This window comes from Ipomoea triloba, chromosome 2, assembly GCF_003576645.1.
Source record: "Ipomoea triloba cultivar NCNSP0323 chromosome 2, ASM357664v1".
Lineage (NCBI taxonomy): Eukaryota > Viridiplantae > Streptophyta > Magnoliopsida > Solanales > Convolvulaceae > Ipomoea > Ipomoea triloba.
This window is the reverse complement of record NC_044917.1, coordinates 15,196,133-15,213,443: the sequence shown is the minus strand read 5'-3', so window position 1 is coordinate 15,213,443 and position 17,311 is coordinate 15,196,133. Positions and strand designations below refer to the sequence as shown.

General features: G+C 35.2%; 1 non-coding gene and 1 pseudogene across 1 annotated transcript; one reads left to right on the top strand and one right to left on the bottom strand.

Moving 5' to 3' along the window:
* Positions 1-7,902: 7,902 nt before the first annotated feature.
* Positions 7,903-15,337, bottom strand: LOC116010811 (annotated as a pseudogene).
* Positions 14,700-14,806, top strand: LOC116011493. The gene has a single exon (XR_004097044.1). It is a non-coding gene; the product is annotated as a small nucleolar RNA R71 (small nucleolar RNA).
* Positions 15,338-17,311: the final 1,974 nt, after the last annotated feature.

Here is a 17,311-nt window from a genome sequence, read left to right as displayed (position 1 = left end):
TTGCTTTTCCTTTTTCCTTAAAGTTGTTTGCTTTTTATATTGATCTTGTAGATATGCTTTTCTATTTCAATGCTTTGATGTTGTTAAAGCCTATGAGAGGCTAATCCCTAGGATAGGGGCTAGATTGAATGGATGATTGATGTTCATGATCTAATTTGATGAATGAGTTTGATTTCTTTGGGGAATGTTGAATTTGTGTGTATGTTTTGTATGATCTTGTTGGATCGAGGGCCCCGATCTCTCCAAGAGTATAGGATCATCTCTTTGGCGAGATATCGCAAAGAGGTGTAGCCCACTACCCACATCTCCCGCTCTCAATCTAAGAAGATGAGATCCGGAGGGAACTTGTAGACAAAGTGTTTGATGAAATTCCCCAACCGACTGAGGATTGGGAGCTTGAGTGTGACGTCACTCAGGACAATGTTCCAAGCTCCTTCAATCATAACTCAAAGGAAATCAATACTCTACCTTGCACCTTTAACCAATCTCCATGATATCTTAGCCCCATCCGCCTTTATTTCCCTTTGTTTACTTCTTATTTTATCAACCTTTACCCCCTTAACACTTTCCTTTATCAATAGACATATACTCCATCTCACGTTATTCAAACAAACCAAGGTAGCGCAACCGCATATTCTCCAATTTGCCATCCGCGAGAGATACGACACTCGGGGAGATTATGACTCTTCGTTTTAACACCCTCCATACCGCATATCCACTTTCACATTCACCTCCCACTAAATTGCAATCCTTCACTCCCCATGCCCTCCACCACGCGTGTGGAGAAGTCGCGGAAAACTTCTTCAAGGCTCGACGCGTCGAGAGCCCTGAGTCAGCCCTAAAATTCTGCTGCGGAAATTGTCTATCTTGCCCCTATTTTGTTCCCCCTATATAAGGCTCATTATTCCAAGACCTTGGAAGAGGAGGAGGCACCCAATAGTCTTAGATCTAGTTTTCTTTTCTCAATTTCTTCCCCTTTGGGGAGGAAGACAAATACTCCTCCTTAGGATAGATTAGTTTAGGCTATGAAATAGATTCAAAGCTTTCTTTAGGTAACATACTTCTTTTATTATAAAGTTTGATCTTTTATATTCTTGCCTTGTTTCTTTTGTTGTTATTTATGCTTTATATGCTAGAGTAGTGTAGTTTGGGTGTGTGTGCCCTTGTTAACCAATTGATTGATGCTTAGATTTTATCTTATGATCTTGAGTATTGTGGGAGTATGATTGATGTTGTTCAAACTTTGCTTCTATTTCCGGCCGGGATAGTTAGTGAACCAAGTGGAAGTGAGAGAGTGCGCGATAGCGGCCTCTCACGAGCCCAACTCATCTATATCTCCGCTCTTAATCCGAAAGGATGAGATCCGAGAGGAGTGGTAGGCAAGGTGTTCGATAAAATGCCTCAACCGAATGAGGATTGAGAGTCTGAGTGTGACGCCACTCGGTACCAATACCGTGTCTCCCTAGTTCAATCCCGAAACCCAATTCCAAGCTACCTACGATAATCAATCCTTTGGCTTAGCATTGGCATGCATCCCCTTCTTTTACCTTTTGTATTTTCTATCTTATTTTACCTTCAAACCCTTCAAACCAATCATGAACAAAACCTCTCCCTACGATTCTTGCAACTCTTACCTTTCAACCTCATAAATGCCAACACGTATTCAGTTCCCATTCGCCATCCTTGAGAGACACGACACTCGGGGAGTCTTGACTCTTCGTTTTACCACCCTTCACATCCACTCACGCTAAACAACATCAGCAGTGTTCGCCTCCAATATCTCGATCAGTCCAATGGAAATTACTTCCTACATTTCATCGTGTAATGTAGAGAAATGTACTTGCATGCGAACTTTCCAGTCATCAAATTTATCAAGTGAAAATAATAAATTTTGTGCTAAATCTTTCTTCATCTTCACGTTAGATATGAAAGAATTAATCTAATCACACCCACTTGTAAATTGGATCTGCATAGCAGTCAAGAACAAGTTGACTCAATTAGACAACGTGCTTTGATACCCATTGTTGGTCCCAAAAGAGATAAGGTAAAGTCTAGAGGGGGGGGGGGTGAATAGACTCTACTCCAATTCAAAATTACTAAGCCAAAATTAAAATCAAAATACTTAACAGTTTAATTTGTTAGTGTCTTGTGCACAACAGAATATAAAATAATGTGTAGTATGTGTTTCACGTGAATATCAAGCAAGCATAAATAAATAAAGATAAAGAAATAAAGGACACAATAAAATATAGTGGTTCGGAGGTGTATGTAATCCTTCTACTCCACTCTCCTATCTCCAGGAGGAATTCACTATATCCACCACTCCTTGGTTACAAGATACAATGAATTTTCGTGATCTAGTACTTTGATCACCAAGCCCACACTAATCACGCCTCAACCAGTACCTATAGCACTATCTTCGTAATCTAGTGCTTTGATCCCACACTAGTTATGCCCCAACCAGTGCCTCCAACACTGCACCAGGATTTCACACTCCTTTGTGACAATCCCCCATCTACACTCCGATAGAGAAACCACTTGTTTGTCAAAACAAGATTTTCCTTGCTTAAAACTTTGAGACTCTTCAGTAGATTCTTCAATGTAGATCAAGCCTCTCTTAGATGAAGATTAGCACTTCTAGATTTTTCACTTGAGTAATTCGAATTTAGCACTTGTTTGCTTTACGTGTATGTTCTCTTGTGTTCGTCTTGTTGTCCTCAACTGCTTCAAATCTTTATCTATTTATAAGTATTGAGTGTTTTTCTATTGGAAAAAGATGCTCCTAATTTTGAATCTTTGTCAGTTAGATTTATAGCCTTTTCAGTCTAGAATAGGCTTTATATTTTTAATGTTATGTGAGACATTAAAAATATTATGGCCATTGTACTGAGCTCCAAGTCCATGCACAATTGGTCTTCAAAATAGCTTGATGATGCCCACGCCATTTGGTGATTTAATCTTCAAATATTGCTTTGGCCCTTTCTATTTTGGACTAGTCACTTTCCAATGCCCTTCGCTAGAAATCTCTTAGCTTTACTAGAAATCTCATCCCTTCAGCACCATTTCCAAGGACCTTGTGGTCCAGTGGCATCAAACCCTTCCCTTTATACGGGAGGTGGTGGGTTCGAGCCTCAGTGGAGTCAATACTGACTCTTGTGTTTCAATAGGTTGAGAAAATAGTTATGAACAGATACTGCATTGTAATAGAGTTAGTAGTATTCAAAAAAAAAAATCCCTTCAACCTTTCGAATGCAAAGGTATCTCCAATTTAATCCCTTTTAGCCCATTTGCAAATCCTCTCATCCCATAAAATGTAGACAATGAGATTTGATTCTTGGTCTTTCCATAAAAAAATTACTCTTAACCACTCCGTCTATAAACAATTATTGGTTAATTAATTATTCTTCTTGATGTAATCCCTTTCCTTGATCTTCAAGTAGACTTCATTACAATATCATCATCTTCCCGAATTTGACATTGTCGTTCCTTTATGCTTCAAGATGTTAAGCCTTGCGTCTTCATAACTTGACATCTCCAAAAATATTAGCTTGGATGAGATATTTGGAAATTATTCCCCTTATGATGACACTTAGCTTGATTTTCCTTTGAACTTAAACTTGCCTAGACACTAGAAAAATAAAACTTGGGGATCTAACATTTTTCAGTACATTTTGGCATATCAAAATCTATTACATTTTATTCCTAACGTTATGTATGATTTTATAGAATATATATATATTATATATATAGATTTCTATTCAAATGTGGCCGCGCCCTTACGTGCGGCCGTGCGGTTTACACCACTCAATGTTACGAAATGCACCACTCAATGTTACGAAATGTTATTGAGTGGTGCATTTCGTAACATTGAGTGGTGTAAACCGCACGGCCGCATGTAAGGGCACGGCCGCACGTAAGGGCGCGGCCACACCTGAACATGACCCTATATATATATATATATATATATATATATGGTCATAATCAGTTGTAGCCGCCCATTAACGTGCGATCAGTGCGATGCACCACTATGTATGCAAATATACACCACTCAATATTAGAAAATGCACCACACAAATATGCATCATTAGGTACGCATCACCAAAACCACACCACTAGGTATGCAAATATACATCACATAGTGTTATCAAATGCACCATTAGGAGCAAAGGAGTTATGGTGCATTATTTTGGGTGTGTGGTGTGTTTTTTTTTTTTTGGTGTTTTTGTGTATTTTCATTGTGGTGCGTTTTCTAACATTGAGTGGTGCATTTTTTAACATTGAGTGGTGCGAACCGCACGGGAAGGCACGACCACATTTGAACAGATATATATATATATATATATATATATATATATATATATATATATATATATATGTTTTTACAATATTGTAATTGTTATAGAATAATATTATTTAAAAATCTTATGTAATAATAATAATAATAATAATAATAATAATAATAATAATAATAATAATAATAATAGTAATAATAATCATCATCATCATCATAATAATAATGATAATATTATTATTATTATTATTATTATTTTATATTTTGTATAAGAGTATTTATGTCTTTTAAACATATATCTCATTTATATATTCCTTAAATCAACCAAATACTGAAATAATATTCTTAAAGTCTGTTCTTTCAGCGAACCAAATAATAGAATACAATTCATATTTTATTCCTTGTCGATTCCATTCCTTATGGAATACTATTCCTATTCCCTTAAAATTGAATCCGTGAACCAAACATTCTATATGTTCTATTCCTTATCTTTATTTCTTTCATTTAATTATCAGGTTTAGTTAATCCGAGCCCCCAAATTAATTAAATCCATCAAATATGAAATACTCTCTTCACTTTTAGAAATTAGTTATATTGTCATATCATCATAATTATAATTCACTACTATTTTTTAAAAACATTTATTAGGGGTGTCAAAGTGGTAGATTTGAGACCCACAAGTTAGGGTTGAACATTTTTTACTCAAGAAGAAGCAAGCAAGCCTCGCGAGTTGGCCCGTGCGGCCACGAGCCAATCTGTGGTCTGGATAGTATTACAAAGAATTAAAATTTTAAAATTATTTAATAAATAAAAAATGTTGTAACTTATTTTTACATTCAAATATTTTTAAAGCATTCATATTTTTTAAATCATAGTATACATCAATGTTGATTGTACTGTATATAATATAAATATAAATTAATACTTTAAAATAAATTTTTTTTACCACAAGTGATGGACAATTTAATAAGTCCTCGCAAGTGCACGAATCAGTTGTAGTGATAGTGTGCAAAAGCAAGGGTCGATCCCACAGGGAATTAATACGATGCAATTTATACAATGCAATTTAATGACTTGAAAAAAAAAAACGAACTTACAATTCAAAATGCTCCGAACAAATATCAAAGCGAAGAATAAACGCAAATGTAAAATAATTGAATCAAAGCTCAGGAAAGTAAACAAATAAACAGAACCAGAATATCGAATAACAATCAAGTTGGAAAAACCTAGGAACATGAATCAACTACCATTACTAATTTTTGCAGATTAGTTCAACTTGGCAATCAATTAAAGGTTCGTTCTAACTATTATCTGACTAATCCGTATGGCGTCCAGATTCAGTCACGTATTCTAATGGTTCATACGCTTAAGATGTTTATTTAAACCATTAGAACCCATTAAGTCAGGAAGAACTTACGGAATACCCGATTTATGAACCAAATAAACAATTTAATAAGACAACTAAATTGTTTATCTTTTTATCTTACAGAGCATTAAATTACTAAGCATTGGTGCGTACTTAATAATTCTCTCAAACAGACTAATAAAAGCTAAACCGGCCAAATTCAACTTAATTAATCGCAACCCAAATTATAAGATAAAACTTAATTAATTGGCAAGATTAAACATAAATTAATGCATAAATGTCATGGCAATATCATCATATCCCTAGATTAACAAATTAACAAGCCATTAACGTAAAGAATTTGTAATTAAGATTTAATTAAGCACACGACACTACAATTAAGAACTCTAATCGTAATTAAGGTAGCAGCACAATTCTAGACTCAAACAAATTGCAAAGGTTTACAAATCCCAACACAAAGCAATGACTAATTGAATTTAAGAAAAGAAGAAATAATGCACCAGAAGTTCATGGAGTAAACCCACTTCAATTCGTATTTGCTGCCTTGAAGACCAGAAAATCACGCCACCTCCGTCGAAATTAAATTGTGAAGCTTCTGTCCAGGAATCGCGAACCTAGCTACGTCTGATCGGGAGTTTGGATGTGCAAAGATTCTTTTGTGAAGATAGTTTTTTGGAGAGCGAATCCATTCCAGAATGACGAACTTTGGTCACTTTTTATATTGCTCAGGTTCAACCGTAACTCCGCGGATTTGGTGGATGAAAAAGGCTTTGGATCAACGGAGGCCACTAACGCTTCCTTCAGGTTCTCTGCGTCGTTGTTGACTAGAAAAAGGAGGAGGACCATCTGTTTGTTCGCCGCAAAAGCTTTTGATAATTGGACTAATTCTTAATATTTAAAAACAAATAAATCACACTTTAATTAATTAAATAAAGCTCAAATAGAATTAGCCTATTGATCTAACTGCAAGCTAAATTATTAATTCATTGTTTTATTTATAACTTATAATTATTGGATAAACATAAAGTAAATACAAATATAATAACTTAATAAGATTAAGCATAGAAATATAACTATATAATAAAAATTATAATAAAATAAAGTATACAAAATGCGCTTATCAAATTTCCCCACACTTATTTATTTGTTTGTCCTCAAGCAAATACTTTATTAAAAGGAAAAGAATATAAAAGAAATTAGAACGATAAACCAAACATTAAATTGAGCTTTACCCAAATAGCCTCCCAAAATTATTGCCTCATCAATGCAAGATTAGTGTCAACTCATAGAGTGCATAAACACCTGACTGGATATTAAATAACTTCAACATGTTTATTCATAAAAATAAAGCTTATATTCGTGTGCTGATACCCATTATATGAGCTATACAAAAATCCAATAAATATGAAAATTTCACAAAATACAACCTGAATCAAATTCAGAAACATTCTATCACAGTGCAGGTGCAAAATATGATGGAAACAAGGATCAAGGCATTTATTAAAAATTAAAATGCGAATATTTGTCTCTTCCAAAGTTCACTCATTATTATTTTTTTATTTATGACTTTTTCCAAAGAGAACTTCCACAAAAACCTCGCCATTTTACGCCAGGCATGTTTGGGTTTTCAATTTTGTGTGTACTCATAAATCAGACCACCACACTTATTTATTTATTTATGGTACATGTGTAGGTAGCTGATTCAGCGGAGTAGAATCTCTGATTTATTGCAAATAAAATAAATAAATAAATAGAACACTCATTTTTTTTAAAAATATTTTTCACCTCACTTATACCACAAAGATGATCCTTGAACCAACAAACTACACCACAATTTATAGCACTCAAGAATAGTTTAAAAATTTGAAAAAGGTGATATAGAGTGAAATCAACATAAAAATCGTCAAAGAGATTGCATTAAACATATAAGGGTTTTTGTGATTTTTTTTTAATTTCTATCTATTTTGTTTCTCTCTTTTTTTTTTTTTTTTTTTTTGTTTTTTTAGAGAAAAGTTATTCAAAATATAACACTAAAGCAATTAACAACTAGCCACATGCAGTATACACACTAAGAGCTGACAGAAACTTGCATTATTTTCATCATAGGCTATTCAAAAAGGCTTATTGGGTAAGAGCTCAAGTTCATACTTATTTATTTTGAAAGTAAATCTTTTTTTTTATCTCCTTACTCGAAATGAGAATCACAAAAATAAATTAAAATAGAAATCCCTTCCCCATACTTATTTCAAACATTGTCCTCAATGTTGAGAACAACAACTATAAGAGAACACAAAATCAATAGCTCATCAAGTTATTGAAAAATGGCATAACAAGCAAAAATGAAAATAAAGGAGAAGGGAAAGAGAATTGGGTTGCCTTCCAAAAACGCGTCAGTGACGACACGGACATTCATAATCCTGCAACTCTACCTGTTCAACAATATGGGCTGATGGTTCCCCCTCGAAGTACTGCTTAAGTTTTTGCCCATTTACCTTAAAATTTTCACCTGTTTTTGGATTTTCGATCTCGCAGGCACCGTGGGAAAACACTTCAACTATTACAAAAGGTCCTGTCCATCTAGATTTTAACTTACTTGGAAACAACCTCAAACGAGAGTTAAATAACAAAACTTTCATTCCAGGTTCAAAATTTTTCCTCAAAATAGACCTATCATGATAGGCTTTGGTTCTCTCTTTATAAATTTTTGAGTTTTCATACGCCTCATTTCTTATTTCATCCAATTCATTCAAATTTAATTTTCTTATCTCACCAGCTCTCTGCAAATCAAAATTCAATAGCCCAATAGGCTCTGTGTTCCAATTCCACTGGCAAATGACAAGCTTTACAAAATACTAACCTGTACGGGCTCATACCAATCGGGGTTTTGTAGGCTGTCCGGTAAGCCCACAATGCATCATTCAACTTGATAGCCCAATCTTTCCGAGAAGGATTCACTGTCTTTTCCAAGATTCCTTTAATCTGGCTATTACTCACCTCAACTTGGCCAGAGGTTTGTGGATGGTACGGAGTAGCCACCTTGTGAGTAATACCATATTTTTTCAGAAGACCTGCAAAAAGTTTATTACAGAAGTGGGTACCCTCATCGCTAATAATAGCTCTGGGTGTCCCAAACCTGGCAAAAATATCTTTCAAGAAATTTAAAACAACCTTACTATCATTTGTCCTAGTGGCCACAGCTTCAACCCATTTCGACACATAATCAACAGCCACAAGAATGTACTTATAACCAAAGGAAGTGGGGTAGGCCCCATAAAATCAATTCCCCAAACATCAAACAGATCTACAACCAAAATATTTGAAAGGGGCATTTCATGACACTTACTTATATTACCAGTCCTCTGGCATCTATCACACTTAGCACAAAATTCAAATGCATCCTTGAACAAAGTGGACCAATAAAAACCAGACTGCAAAACCTTCAACGCAGTTTTCTTCCCACTAAAATGTCCTCCGCAGTTTAGAGTGTGACTGTGATTCAAAATATTTTGCTGTTCAAACTCAGGGACACACCTTCTAATAATTTGATCAGGACAAATTTTAAACAAATAAGGTTCATCCCAAAAGAAATGTTTAACTTTAGAAAGAAATGTTTTTTTCCTTGCGAATTTAAGTCTGGGTGAAATTGACCGAGACTAAATAATTCACAATGTCTGCATACCAAGGTTCTTTATTCTGTAACGAAAGTAACTGTTCATCAGGGAACCTGTCATTTATAGGAATATCAGAATTAGGAGAATTATTAGCAGCATCAGGTAAACGAGACAAATGGTCAGCTACCACATTCTCGCACCCTTTCTTGTCCCTTATAGTCAAATCAAATTCTTGCAGCAACAAAATCCATCTTATGAGTCTAGGTTTAGCATCTTTTTTAGCCAACAAAAATTTCAAAGCAGAATGATCAGAATAAACAATCACTTTAGAACCAATCAAGTAAGAACGAAATTTTTCTAATGCAAAGACTACAACTAACAACTCCTTTTCAGTAGTTGTGTAGTTAACCTGAGCATTATCTAACGTTTTACTTGCGTAATGAATCACATAAGGCAGTTTATTAATTTTCTGTCCTAAAACAACACCAATGGCATAATCAGATGCATCACACATTATTTCAAAAGGATGCTCCCAATTAGGTGCAGCAAGAATGGGAGCAGAAGTTAATTTTTCTTTCAAAAAGTTGAAAGCAGACAAACATTCATCATCAAACTTGAAGACAACATCTTTTGCTAACAGGTTACACATAGGCCTACAAATTTTTGAAAAATCTTTTATGAAGCGCCTGTAAAAACCTGCATGACCAAGAAAACTTCGCACTTCTTTCACAGATGTAGGGGGAGGTAGTTTAGAAATAACTTCAATTTTAGCCCTGTCAACCTCTATGCCCCTGTCAGAAATTATATGTCCCAAAACAATGCCCTCTTTCACCATGAAATTACTTTTTTCCCAACTCAAGGTTAAGTTCATTTTAACACACCTTTCAAGCACAGAAGATAAATGAAAAAGACAGTCATCGAAAGAATCACCAAATAGAGAAAAATCATCCATAAACACTTCAACATATCTTTCGATCATATCAGAAAATATTGACATCATACACCTTTGAAAAGTCGCAGGTGCATTACATAACCCAAATGACATTCTGCGATAAGCAAACGTGCCAAACGGGCATGTAAATGTTGTTTTTTCCTAATCTTCAGGTGCAATAGGAATTTGAAAATAACCTTGAAAGCCATCTAGAAAATAGTAATAAGCATGCCCAGCTAATCTTTCTAACATTTGGTCAAAGTAATAAGCATGCCCAGCTAATCTTTCTAACATTTGGTCAATATAATAAGCATGCCCAGCTAATCTTTCTAACATTTGGTCAATAAAGGGCACATGCCCAGCTAATCTTTCTAACATTTGGTCAATAAAGGGCAAAGGAAAATGATCTTTTTTAGTGGCAGCATTCAATTTTCTGTAATCTATGCACATGCGCCACCCAGTTACTGTTCTAGTTGGGATTAATTCATTTTTTTCATTAGTGACCACAATAATTCCAGATTTTTTTGGCACTACATGAACTGGACTTACCCATTTACTATCTGAAATAGGATAAATAATACCTGAGTCCAACAACTTTAGGACTTCTGCCCGTACAACCTCCTTCATATTCGGATTTAACCTGTGCTGAGGTTGACGGACAGGGGTTGCTCCTTCTTCAAGTAAGATCCGATGCATACAAACTGTTGGACTTATTCCTTTAATATCTCCTACTGTCCAACCAATTGCACTTTTATATTTTTTTAATACCTCTAACAACTTTGTTTCTTGTTCCTGTGAAAGGTTAGAGGCAATTATTACAGGATAAGTATTATTTGGACCTAAGAAAGCATATTTTAAAGAACTAGGAAGAGGTTTTAGTTCCAGCTTGGGCGGAACGTCAGCTTCAATTGATGGTTGGTGTTTTTCTTTGATTTGCTCCAGACAGTCTGTAATTGAACCTCCTTCAACACTTCCCTCTTTTATTAGGCTTTGGTCAAGTTCCACTTCATCAGCTTCGACCTTGAACGGAGATTTATCTAAAAACTCAGCAGAAATTATGGAATCTAAAACGTCTACAGCAAAGCAATGATTATTATTGTTTTCAGGCAATTTCATTGATTTCAAAATGGAAAATTCAACAGTTTCATCAAGGACAGTCATGGTTAACTTTCCATTTTGGACATCAATCATTGTTTTTGCTGTGGCCATGAAAGGTCGGCCAAGCAAAATAGACATGTCTTGTGCATGATTGCACTTTTTATTCATATCTAAAACAACAAAGTCGACAGGCATTATTAGTTTATCAACTTGGACCAAAACATCTTCTACAATACCCCTAGGATATCTAATAGAGCGATCAGCAAGCTCTAGGGACATTGTAGTAGGCTTTAATCTATCCAGACCCAACTGCAAGTAGACAGAATAAGGCATCAAGTTAATGCTTGCCCCTAAATCAAGCATTGCTTTTTCTTTTTTAGAATTCCCCACTGTAATAGTTATTATGAAACTACCGGGGTCTTCTAATTTTGGGGGCAAGTTAGTTTGCAAAACAGCACTTACAGTTTTAGACATAAAAACTTTTTCATTGTGTTCATACCTACGCTTTCTAGTGTTCAACTCTTTTAAAAACTTAGCATAGGCAGGCATATTTTTAATCATGTCTAACAAAGGCAAATTCACATTCACTTTGGACAACAAATCATAAATCTCAGAAAATGATCTATCAAATTTTGAATTTTTCAATCTACCAGGAAATGGAACTGGTGGCACATATGACTTAGGGGGCACATAAGGATCATCAGATTTATGCAATTTGGGTTCATCCTTATTGACTTCATTATCAACATTCAAATTTTCAACTATTTCAGATTGTTTAGAAGTGGTATATCCTTTCACATTATTTTCAATAATTTTACCACTTCTTAGAACAGTCATAATCTTAGCTTCTTCAGGTTGACTAGGCAACTTACCTGGCACATGGCCTTGTAGAGCTTTGGCGATTTGTTCCACTTGGACTTCCAATTTTCTCATATATGCTTCATTTCTGGCAAGTGAAGCCTCAGTTTTAGCAAGTGATGCCTCTGTCTGTTGGAACCGTTGATCATTCGCTTCTTACCGTCTATTGCAAGCCTGTATAAAAGTATTCAAAGAATCTTCCCAAGACGGTTTTTTTGGTTGAGGAGCAACTAGTTGAAAATTATTTTGATTATTGCTCCAAGAAAAATTAGNGCATGCCCAGCTAATCTTTCTAACATTTGGTCAATAAAGGGCAAAGGAAAATGATCTTTTTTAGTGGCAGCATTCAATTTTCTGTAATCTATGCACATGCGCCACCCAGTTACTGTTCTAGTTGGGATTAATTCATTTTTTTCATTAGTGACCACAATAATTCCAGATTTTTTTGGCACTACATGAACTGGACTTACCCATTTACTATCTGAAATAGGATAAATAATACCTGAGTCCAACAACTTTAGGACTTCTGCCCGTACAACCTCCTTCATATTCGGATTTAACCTGTGCTGAGGTTGACGGACAGGGGTTGCTCCTTCTTCAAGTAAGATCCGATGCATACAAACTGTTGGACTTATTCCTTTAATATCTCCTACTGTCCAACCAATTGCACTTTTATATTTTTTTAATACCTCTAACAACTTTGTTTCTTGTTCCTGTGAAAGGTTAGAGGCAATTATTACAGGATAAGTATTATTTGGACCTAAGAAAGCATATTTTAAAGAACTAGGAAGAGGTTTTAGTTCCAGCTTGGGCGGAACGTCAGCTTCAATTGATGGTTGGTGTTTTTCTTTGATTTGCTCCAGACAGTCTGTAATTGAACCTCCTTCAACACTTCCCTCTTTTATTAGGCTTTGGTCAAGTTCCACTTCATCAGCTTCGACCTTGAACGGAGATTTATCTAAAAACTCAGCAGAAATTATGGAATCTAAAACGTCTACAGCAAAGCAATGATTATTATTGTTTTCAGGCAATTTCATTGATTTCAAAATGGAAAATTCAACAGTTTCATCAAGGACAGTCATGGTTAACTTTCCATTTTGGACATCAATCATTGTTTTTGCTGTGGCCATGAAAGGTCGGCCAAGCAAAATAGACATGTCTTGTGCATGATTGCACTTTTTATTCATATCTAAAACAACAAAGTCGACAGGCATTATTAGTTTATCAACTTGGACCAAAACATCTTCTACAATACCCCTAGGATATCTAATAGAGCGATCAGCAAGCTCTAGGGACATTGTAGTAGGCTTTAATCTATCCAGACCCAACTGCAAGTAGACAGAATAAGGCATCAAGTTAATGCTTGCCCCTAAATCAAGCATTGCTTTTTCTTTTTTAGAATTCCCCACTGTAATAGTTATTATGAAACTACCGGGGTCTTCTAATTTTGGGGGCAAGTTAGTTTGCAAAACAGCACTTACAGTTTTAGACATAAAAACTTTTTCATTGTGTTCATACCTACGCTTTCTAGTGTTCAACTCTTTTAAAAACTTAGCATAGGCAGGCATATTTTTAATCATGTCTAACAAAGGCAAATTCACATTCACTTTGGACAACAAATCATAAATCTCAGAAAATGATCTATCAAATTTTGAATTTTTCAATCTACCAGGAAATGGAACTGGTGGCACATATGACTTAGGGGGCACATAAGGATCATCAGATTTATGCAATTTGGGTTCATCCTTATTGACTTCATTATCAACATTCAAATTTTCAACTATTTCAGATTGTTTAGAAGTGGTATATCCTTTCACATTATTTTCAATAATTTTACCACTTCTTAGAACAGTCATAATCTTAGCTTCTTCAGGTTGACTAGGCAACTTACCTGGCACATGGCCTTGTAGAGCTTTGGCGATTTGTTCCACTTGGACTTCCAATTTTCTCATATATGCTTCATTTCTGGCAAGTGAAGCCTCAGTTTTAGCAAGTGATGCCTCTGTCTGTTGGAACCGTTGATCATTCGCTTCTTACCGTCTATTGCAAGCCTGTATAAAAGTATTCAAAGAATCTTCCCAAGACGGTTTTTTTGGTTGAGGAGCAACTAGTTGAAAATTATTTTGATTATTGCTCCAAGAAAAATTAGGGTGATTTTTCCAACCCGGATTGTAAGAATTAGAATACGGATCGTTTCTAGGCCTTTGATTAAAGCTATTCATAGCATTGGCCTGCTCACAATCATTTTCATCAATCATAAATGCATCATTTTGCTTCATACCCATCATAGAACACATGTTTTTCACTTGTTTTGCTAACTCAGACACCTGAATTTCCAGCCCCGTATTTGAGTTAACTTCATACATACCTTGTGTTCGTCCCCTTATACTCTTTTGTTGGGAGTTTGCCCCTAGCATCTCATACAATGTTAAAGTTTCCTCCGCAGTTTTTTCTCCCATGGCACCTCCAGCCGCATTGTCAATCATTGATTGGCTGGTTTGAATCAAACCATCATAGAAAGTTTGGTTTTGCAGCTCCAATGGGTAGCCATGGTGGGGACATTGAATGAGCAACATTTTGAACCTTTCCCATGCCTCATGGAACGGTTCACCATCAGCTTGCGAAAATGTCGCAATTTTTCTTCTCAATTCAGTAGTTTTAGCATGGGAATAGAACTTACCGATAAACTTATTATACACCTCCGGCCATGTCCGAAGGGATCCCGGTGTGAGAGACATGAACCATGTCTTTGCAGCATCTTTCAAGGTGTATGGAAAACACCTCATCCTCAATGCATCCTTGGTCAAGTCATTCAACGGGAAGTGTTGGACTATCCCATAGAAATCCCGGATAAAGGTAAGGGCATCTTCGCTTGCTGAACCGTGAAAAGATGGCAACTGGTTGTAGTGAACCGTCTTCAACTCATAATTCCTAGCTGCTTTAGTAAGCACTATACAAGAAGGTGAACCTCCTACTTGGGGCCTACCAAAGTCTTTCATTAGCCTGGGATTGGGTTGAGGGTTTGGTTGAGGGGGTTGAGGAAGTGCATCCATGGTTGTGGCTGTTTCTTGTGGTTTAGGATTAGGATTTTCAAGAGGTAAAGGCCTTTTCTTTTTCTTTTTCTTATCAATGTTGTCGTCCAAAGGCAATAGTGTAGGTTTTAAGGAACGATGACCTCGCATCAATTAAAAGAAAAAATAAACTAAAAAACAGAATGATCAAAAGCAAATTGGAAACAAAGAAACAAGTATTAAGTAACTATTTTTTTTTGTTTTTTTTTTGAAAGCAAGATTAAGCAAGATTAAGCAAAGGGAAAAACAAACTGCACAATAAATAAGTCCCCGGCAACGGCGCCAAAAATTGATGGACAATTTAATAAGTCCTTGCAAGTGCACGAATTAGTTGTAGTGATAGTGTGCAAAAGCAAGGGTCGATCCCATAGGGAATTAATACGATGCAATTTATACAATGCAATTTAATGACTTGAAAAAAGAAGCAAGCAAGCCTCGCGAGTTGGCCCGTGCGGCCACGAGCCAATCTGTGGTCTGGATAGTATTACAAAGAATTAAAATTTTAAAATTATTTAATAAATAAAAAATGTTGTAACTTATTTTTACATTCAAATATTTTTAAAGCATTCATATTTTTTAAATCATAGTATACATCAATGTTGATTGTACTGTATATAATATAAATATAAATTAATACTTTAAAATAAATTTTTTTTACCACAAGTGATGGACAATTTAATAAGTCCTCGCAAGTGCACGAATCAGTTGTAGTGATAGTGTGCAAAAGCAAGGGTCGATCCCACAGGGAATTAATACGATGCAATTTATACAATGCAATTTAATGACTTGAAAAAAAAAACGAACTTACAATTCAAAATGCTCCGAACAAATATCAAAGCGAAGAATAAACGCAAATGTAAAATAATTGAATCAAAGCTCAGGAAAGTAAACAAATAAACAGAACCAGAATATCGAATAACAATCAAGTTGGAAAAACCTAGGAACATGAATCAACTACCATTACTAATTTTTGCAGATTAGTTCAACTTGGCAATCAATTAAAGGTTCGTTCTAACTATTATCTGACTAATCCGTATGGCGTCCAGATTCAGTCACGTATTCTAATGGTTCATACGCTTAAGATGTTTATTTAAACCATTAGAACCCATTAAGTCAGGAAGAACTTACGGAATACCCGATTTATGAACCAAATAAACAATTTAATAAGACAACTAAATTGTTTATCTTTTTATCTTACAGAGCATTAAATTACTAAGCATTGGTGCGTACTTAATAATTCTCTCAAACAGACTAATAAAAGCTAAACCGGCCAAATTCAACTTAATTAATCGCAACCCAAATTATAAGATAAAACTTAATTAATTGGCAAGATTAAACATAAATTAATGCATAAATGTCATGGCAATATCATCATATCCCTAGATTAACAAATTAACAAGCCATTAACGTAAAGAATTTGTAATTAAGATTTAATTAAGCACACGACACTACAATTAAGAACTCTAATCGTAATTAAGGTAGCAGCACAATTCTAGACTCAAACAAATTGCAAAGGTTTACAAATCCCAACACAAAGCAATGACTAATTGAATTTAAGAAAAGAAGAAATAATGCACCAGAAGTTCATGGAGTAAACCCACTTCAATTCGTATTTGCTGCCTTGAAGACCAGAAAATCACGCCACCTCCGTCGAAATTAAATTGTGAAGCTTCTGTCCAGGAATCGCGAACCTAGCTACGTCTGATCGGGAGTTTGGATGTGCAAAGATTCTTTTGTGAAGATAGTTTTTTGGAGAGCGAATTGATTCCAGAATGACGAACTTTGGTCACTTTTTATATTGCTCAGGTTCAACCGTAACTCTGCGGATTTGGTGGATGAAGAAGGCTTTGGATCAACGGAGGCCACTAACGCTTCCTTCAGGTTCTCTGCGTCGTTGTTGACTAGAAAAAGGAGGAGGACCATCTGTTTGTTCGCCGCAAAAGCTTTTGATAATTGGACTAATTCTTAATATTTAAAAACAAATAAATCACACTTTAATTAATTAAATAAAGCTCAAATAGAATTAGCCTATTGATCTAACTGCAAGCTAAATTATTAATTCATTGTTTTATTTATAACTTATAA